This window comes from Mycteria americana, unplaced genomic scaffold, assembly GCF_035582795.1.
Source record: "Mycteria americana isolate JAX WOST 10 ecotype Jacksonville Zoo and Gardens unplaced genomic scaffold, USCA_MyAme_1.0 Scaffold_48, whole genome shotgun sequence".
NCBI lineage: Eukaryota > Metazoa > Chordata > Aves > Ciconiiformes > Ciconiidae > Mycteria > Mycteria americana.
This window is the reverse complement of record NW_027445634.1, coordinates 1,420,506-1,428,282: the sequence shown is the minus strand read 5'-3', so window position 1 is coordinate 1,428,282 and position 7,777 is coordinate 1,420,506. Positions and strand designations below refer to the sequence as shown.

Sequence of the window (7,777 nt, the reverse complement as noted above, 5' to 3'; positions counted from 1 at the left end):
ATCATTTTAGCTTACCCTCCAAATTTATTCCAATTCTTCAGGATGCATCCTAGAGCAGAGGAAAGGGGTGCCTCCTGGGAAGCAGCAGCACCCATATCGGTACCGAAAAACCCAGCGTTTCTACACAAACCAGAACGAGGCACGTCTCCCTTCGTTACTCAGAACAGAACAGAACAGCGTGTAGAAATAAACAGAACTATGCTGCTGCCGCCTATCTTCCCTGATGCGTCTTATGCAGAGCTTTAATATTCTGCGCACGCTCAAAGGTGAGGGGTCTCTGCTTTGGCCAGGGTCTCCAGCTCGAGGGGTGTGACTTTTAGTATTATAATGAGGATAGTTTGCATGAGAGTGCCTCTTATCACACTTCTACTAGTTGTTTCAGATGGTTCCCAAAACATCTTAATTAGCTTACATATTTCTCCAGGATGTGTTTTTCTCCCAAGGACAGTAATTCTTGTTTAGACATGCCACTTTCCAGCCTGAATCTCCCTTATCAGCTTTACGTAAGCCTTGGCCTTCCAACAGCTCCTGTTAGACTACACTGTTAGACTACACTATCACACTCCTTTCCTTGCTAGCAGTCAAGAAACACAATCTGCGTAACACGTGCAAGATGCTGACTTGGCCAGTGTCCTGGTTTCAGCTGGGATAGAGTTAATTTTCTTCCTAGTAGCTGGTACAGTGCTGTGTTTTGGATTTAGGATGAGAAGAAAGTTGATAACACACTGATGTTTTAGTTGTTGCTAAGTAGTGTATACACTAGTCAAGGACTTTTCAGCTTCCCATGCTCTGCCAGGTGCACAAGCAGCTGGGAGGGGGCACAGCCAAGATAGTTGCCCCAAACTGGCCAAAGGTATATTCCATACCGTATGACGTCATGCTCAGTATATAAACTGCGGGGAGTTGCCTGGGGGGCAGCAGTCACTGCTCGGGGACTGGCTGGGCATCAGTCAGCAGGTGGTGAGCAGTTGCATTACATGTTTTTTTCCCTGGGTTTTGTTCCTCTCTCTGTCTCTTATTGTTTTCCTTTTCATTACAATTTTTTTGTTCAATTATTAAACTGTTCTTATCTCAACCCACAAGTTTTCTTACTTTTGCCCTTCCGATTCTCTCCCCCATCCCACCGGGGTGGGGAGGGTGAGCGAGCAGCTGTGTGGTGCTTAGTTGCCGTCTGAAGCTAAACCACGACACCACTGTTCACATTGCTGCCCCTGTGCACTCGTACCTCTAACACATATTCTTAAGAGAAAGGCTGTATCCCTGGCTTTCAAGGGAATTATAAAGTCAGGGACAAGGAGTGACAGCTGTGTCACTGGCAAGTCACCCCTTCTGACACTAGAGGATTGACACATTAATGGTCTGAGAGCTCTGGGAGCAAATCCTCAGAGCTCTTCCTCGCTCCCTCCACTTCTTTGTCTCTCCCCCCCCCCCCCCCCCCTTCATTCACTATCATCCCCACATTAATAAACAAGTTTCAAGGCTGGTATGAAACTTTCTGAGCAGATCAAAATCCAAACCCACTTTTGCCCATAATATTCTACCACTCCTCCCACTTACCTAGTCCTGTCCCAGCTTCTGCTCTTTCACTTGCTTTTCTCCAAAACAGAGGCATGTCACATCCTAGAGAGGGGAAAAAACACACCAAACACACCTTCTCCCCCTCCTCTGTTCTTACTCAGGGTTTACACCTCAGGCTTGAATGCCCAGGTTCTGCAGCTGCTCTAAACCCTTGCACAGATCCAACACAGCCTGAACTGCATTACTCCCCCCCAGGTCACTAATTGCCTGCAGGCAATTTAATGAGCATGGACTGAAACTCCCAGCCTCCAGCAGCCACTTTCAGATGGACCATCATTTTACCAGACCTCAAACACTGGAGGATCCCTGTGCTTTCACACTAGATACCAAACCTGGGAAATTCCTCTAACATGACAATAACAAACACAAATCTCCTGGGCTGTGAGAGCTACAGCATGATCCCAGCATCAAGCTGCCCTTCCATATTGGCATTACAGCTTTAGCCTGTCCAGCATCTGTACAAATGTGTGTAGCATTACCTACAGAGATGACCATTTCAATGTAAGAGACAACTCCTGTGCACAAAGATCATGCAGGAAAAAAAAGGTTACTAGGCACCGTACAGAGGCCAAGGCAAAATCTGACAGCAAAGATTCAACCTCTGCCTAGAAGCTACGTAAGAACAAACTGCTTTGGTGAACATTAGTTCAAGTGAAAACACTACGAAAAGAGTTGTGAAAGAGTAACATGTTCAGTTCAAAAACAGGACTGGACAATGCCATGTACAAAACACCACCCTATGCCCAGGGAAGCTCTACAAGTCAGACGTGGTACCCAATAATGACAAACAATGGCTCTTCACATCAGTTTTCTGTATGTTCAGGTTAGTTCTTTTAGTCAGACACAGAAAGCAAAGTGATCTCTTCTTCTGTTGAAGTAATCAATCATTTAAGTAGCTATTGCTAAACATTTCTGAAGAAACCCCAAAAAGTTAAAGCAGGTACTTTTATCCTTACAAGATGCTTATCATGGAAGCATTGAGCTTATCATATCATATGAAATTCTCTTCTCTACTCTCAAGGGACCCATTTTCTCTGCTCCCAAGGAAACCTCTAAAGCTCTTGATGAGTTTTCAGAGCAAGGAACACATAGTTCAGTGCTCACGGCTATGAATGGAGAACATTTACAAAACACTGTAAAGGCAAATAAAGCAAAGAGCAAGCATTAATGGGAAAACCTGGGAGCAGAATGAGAAGCACCACACAAGTAAAACTGTCCCAAGCACTTAGGCCTCCATCAAGCCCTGAGGTTGATGATGGCTGTTGGATGGCTTTCCTCCCCCAGATGGAAACACCTCTCGCTACACTGTGCGCAGAGCAAGGAAGGAAAAGGCAATACACCCCGACATCTAAAGGCACAAAACTCCAAGCAAAGGTCACTTTTTTTTTGTTTCTTTAGATAAACTGCCTGGCCAGTTACAACACCTGCTTATACTGACTTCACCCATCCTTACCCACATAAATTTGTGACATGCTGAGTCAGTGTGGAGAGTCAGGTGGACTTTGACGTCCACACTGCTACCACGGGACTGGTTTTTTAACTTATTGACATTTATCTGTCACTTTGAAGCTGCCCAAGGGTCAGCATGCCCTTGCTACTGGAGGTTCTTGCTCTGTGTAGGCACTAAGGAAGACATTTCTGGTGATGCATTACTTCAAATGGGTAAAGCACAGCAGAACATAATGTTGATGAGCTGCTGAGCATCATCCCCCAGGCATATCAGGCACAAGGGCAAAGCTTGTATATTTAAGATGCATTTGAGTACATCACCATTAAAATACACCACTACCAGATATTTCTCTAGACTGAAGGCTGACGGCAGCGTACAAGGAGAGTCCTTTCTGGACAGCTCACTCCTGGGTAGTAATCCTACAGACTTTCTTTAATGATGGAAATCGAAAGAGCTTCAATAAGCTTTTAAATTAAGCATGGCAAATAAAAAGCAAACACAACAAACAAAAAATGACAGGTAAATCCCTGAGGCACTAATGAGGAACAAAAGGTCTCCCCTTGAGTCCACTACCCCTCACTAAACAGACAAATGGCTTCAAAAGAGATTCCTGCAAAGAAACCACAGATGGAAGATAACCCTGTAAGTCCAGCACAACTGACCAACATGGAAACGGTAGTGTTGACCCTTCTCCTGCTCCTCCTATGAGCTCTTCGCCAGCCATGTGAAGAGGCAAAATCAAGGATGAACGAATCCAATCTGAGAAGAAGTTGGCCCCCAAAAATTCAAAACGATCAAGAAGTCTATTTGAAATATGGATTCTCATCCACTGTTGTGGATCATGAACCTCGCCCTAAGCACATGTCGTGCCTCAGGATAGGAGGTAAGGACTGTATGAAGTCACCACCGCAAGCAGACATTTGAAACTCAAGCATTCACAACAGGCAGGCAAACCTCTACCCTTTTTTCAGCCATGTTTCAAGTCACACGATACTCAGTCCAGGACTGTACAAAACATCACTAAACAACAATAGCAGCCTCTTTGCGGGTTTCTTACTCAAAAGCAAAACCCAAAAAGCCATGTACCCTTGGGGAAACCCTGGTCCTTCTGTGTGGCTGGGGTCTTCCTATGGCTCTTCCTCAAGGCAGCAGAAATGACCATGAATTTGGGGAGTCCACACAAATTCAGAAGTACACTCAGTCCTCCGGCAGTCATTACCTATGGGCCAGAAGTCCCCACACACCCCAGAAGTGCCCGTTAGTCGTCTGGCAGTCATTCTCCACAAACTCCAAGTCCTCCACACCTAACCACCTACCTACTGACTCAGTGGAAGTGAGTTGGACCGCAACAGAATTGACACTGCCTGGCCCGGTCACACATATTAGACCACAAATGCTGGTTACAAGACAGAAAATGCAACACTACCAGAACAACAAAAAAACAACCAGAAGACACATCATACAAAAACCAAAGGCCACTACCCAAACCCTAAGAAAGCAAACAAACTAAAAAAGGACTCTCCAAAAAAACCCCACCCAGAATACAAGATAAGGCAAAAATAACCTAATCCCAGGAACCCAGGGCCAACAAACCCAGATCCTGTCCATAACAATCACATGCTTTAATCCAAACTCATGTAAACTCTGGCATCCAATAACCCTAGCATCCCATAACCCTAGCACATGCTGGCCCTAAGATATCAAAACACTGAACATAAACTCCTTGGAGATGTCTGCCAGGGCCTTCAGGTGGCCTCTCATCTCAGACATCACAACTTTGAAGTGGGAGTGGGACAGAGCCACCAGGACATCACCAGCAGCTATCCTCACATCATCCATCACACCCTGAAAAAGTGCCTGCGTTAAACACTCCCAGGGAGAAGCCTGAGGCACTCAGAGCCTTGTAACTGGCCAGCCATGACCACGGGGCTTCAGCTCATCATTTCTGTGTCAGAGCCACCAGACAGATGACCCCATCCTCCCTGTGAGACCCCTTGGGGCAGCTGAGCCCAGTGCCGGGTGGCTGGATATGGCCTTTGCTCTATGGGGAGCCGCTTCCTGGGAGCAGGATCTCTCACGGGGGCACTGGGAAACCCTCCTCAGGCCTGGATGCCTGAGAAACACCTCTGCGCTGCTCTGTATCTCACCAAAAAACAGGGGCAGAGGAAGGCTGCTTTGGTGGCCTCCAAGAGAACCACTTCACCTGGGCTCCTCTGCGGCTACTGGGCATCTTTGCTGTCAGGTGGGTCTCAGCACCACTTTGCCAACAGCTGTCACCTCCCTGCAGGATGCTCTCCAGTGCATGGTACGTCTCCACTGGGTCTCCCTGGGGACAAAGATTGGAAGGGAGGGATTTGGTTTGCTTTGCCCCCATTCCCAGGGTGCCACAAGAGAGACCTGCCGCCCCCAAATCAGCTGTGTGACGTGGACACCACGTAGGAGCTGCCGACGTGGGTCAGGAGGAACAGGCCAGACGTTCTCCTGTGCCCCTGGTGCTGGCAGAAAGCAGAGCTGGGGGCACAACGGGGAGAAGCTCAGGGCAGCCAACAGCCAGCGGTGGGGCCCGGCAGGGTGCAGTGCCCACAGAAATGCCTGGCTCCTTGAGCCTCCGCCCTGAGGCTGCAGCGTGGGGCCAGCACTGGCTGGGGCTCCGCTGGGAAAAACCATGTAGGGGTGACCCTGACACCCTGCACACGTACCTGGCACGGGGATTCCATAGCCTGCCCCTTTGCCCATTGCTGCCACAGGATCCAAAAAACAGCGCCACCAGTGCTGACATGGTCCTGAGGCATCTCTTGACAGATGACTCTTCAACCAGCAGGCCTAAAAAGAGGAAAAATTGCCCACAATTAAGCTGTGCTCAAGTTTTTGCAGGCAGCATGTTTTTTGAACTGCCTGGTGGTGCCATTCCTGGGGAGCGCTCAAGAAACAGTGTGGCTGCCTCTACTTGCAGGCAGGCAGTGGAGTGTGTGCTGTGGGAGTGAGCGATGGTTTGTTTGTGAAGCTGTTGAACGGGTTCAGGCTTTAATTGCACCCAAGCTGGTATGCCAGGTTCCTTCTTCTTTGCAAGTGGTATTTAGAGATTAAATGGTATTTTTTTTAAAAGCAAAACCAACAGGCAAACAAACAAAAAAACAGTTGGGCAATTCCCCGCCCCCCCTCAGCTGGGCTTTTTTTCCTCAGTCCCAGCCAGTCTGCAAGGTAATGCTCGTCACCAGTATTGGGCTGCAGGATTGGGCCCAGGGCAGAGGGGTTTTAGGCAGCACATTCCTCGAGGCTCCTGGTACTGCAGTTCCTGGGGAGCGCTCAAGAAATGTGGGCAGTTGCCCATAATTGCAATGTTTGGTCTCTTCCCATCACTCTCTCTCTGGCTTCCCATTTTTTAATTACTCCTTCTCTGTTTTTAGCCCATCACTATTTTTTATTTTCTTTTTCTCTGTCCAGCTCCCGGTCTGTATTTTCTAATTCTTCTCTGTCTCTCCTATATCCCCTTGCTGGTTTTTTCTTTCTCCACAGTGCTCTCTCCTGCTCCTTTTCCTTCTATTTTTCCTGTCACTGTGTCCTGCTTCCTGGCTTTATTTTTTCTCTCTGTCCTGCAGCCTGTCCCCTCTTTCCTGTTCCCCTCATCCCCTGCTCAGCTGGCTGTGCCTTCTCTCTTCTCTCTAGGCCTCCGTCCTGCTCCCCATCCCCTTTTGCTCTTCCTCCGTCTCCATCCTGGAGGCCATTGCTGTTCTGTCCTTCTCCGCCTTCTTGTCCCAATCCACATCCCTCTGTTTCTCAGTCTCTCTGCATTGCTTCCTGTCCTTCTCTTGCTCTCCCACTCTCTGTCCCTGCCTCTCCCTGTCTCTCTCCCCTCCCTTTTCCCTCTCACCCTTTCCCCTCTGTCCCTCTGTCCTGCTCCCTGTCCCATTGCTCTGTCACTCCGCTCCCCCAGTGCTTTTTCTGTCTCTCTGCCCCCCTGCCCCGCTCCCTCACCCCGCCTGGGTTGGTCTGTCCCTCTGGCCTCCTTCCTGCCCTTCTTCTTCTCTCTCTGTCCCTCTGTCCTGCTGCTTAGCACGAGTTTTCTTCCTGACCCCCCCGACCTCCTTCCCCTCCATCTGTTTCCCGCACCATCCCTCTGCCCGCTCCTCACCAGTACTTTTCCTTTCTCCACTCCCTGCCCAGCTCCCCCCTGCTCTCCCTGCCCCTCTGTCCTGCTCCCGTCCCTCTGTCCATCTCCTGTCCCTCTCCGGCCACCCCACTGCCCTGCCCTACCTCCCTCTGCTGCCCTGTCCCTTGCTCCCCCTCCTCCCTGCTCCACCAGAGCTCAGGGGCCTGGGCCGGGCACGGGCCAGGGCAGCCCCGGGCAGGCGGCCCCGGGGCCTGTGGGGGCGGGACCAGCCGGGGGACGGTGTCCCCGCAGGGGCAGACAGCAGGAAGGAGCGCCCCGTGGCATGCCGGGAGCTGTAGTCCTGCGGCAGGGGGGGCCTCTGGGCGGCCATGTTGGTGCTGGGAGGTGCAGCCTCTGCTCCAGCCGTGGCCCAGCTGAGGCAGGGCTGGGGCCAGCCGTGAGGCGAGGACAGGCAAGCGAGTAGAGGTACAGAAGGGGAAGGGAGGGAAGGACAGACAGACAAAGAAGTGCCTGAGCTGAAAAATTTGCCTGGCAGTGCAGAGAGCAGGAGCTGCGGTGAGTCCCAGGCCCTTGGGGCCATGTCGCCCTTCTTCTGCATCTCAGTCCCTCCCTGCCCCCCTTCCCTCTGTGTCATATTT

The 7,777-nt window shown here is 50.2% G+C and overlaps 1 long non-coding RNA gene across 1 annotated transcript; it reads right to left on the bottom strand.

The window, feature by feature from the left end:
• Nucleotides 1-662: 662 nt before the first annotated feature.
• On the bottom strand, nucleotides 663-7,362 carry LOC142403954 (uncharacterized). The gene is made up of 3 exons (XR_012773707.1): nucleotides 7,283-7,362; nucleotides 1,558-1,620; nucleotides 663-684 (listed from the first exon to the last, which is right to left on the bottom strand). It is a non-coding gene; the product is annotated as an uncharacterized LOC142403954 (long non-coding RNA).
• Between the last annotated feature and the right edge of the window lie 415 nt (nucleotides 7,363-7,777).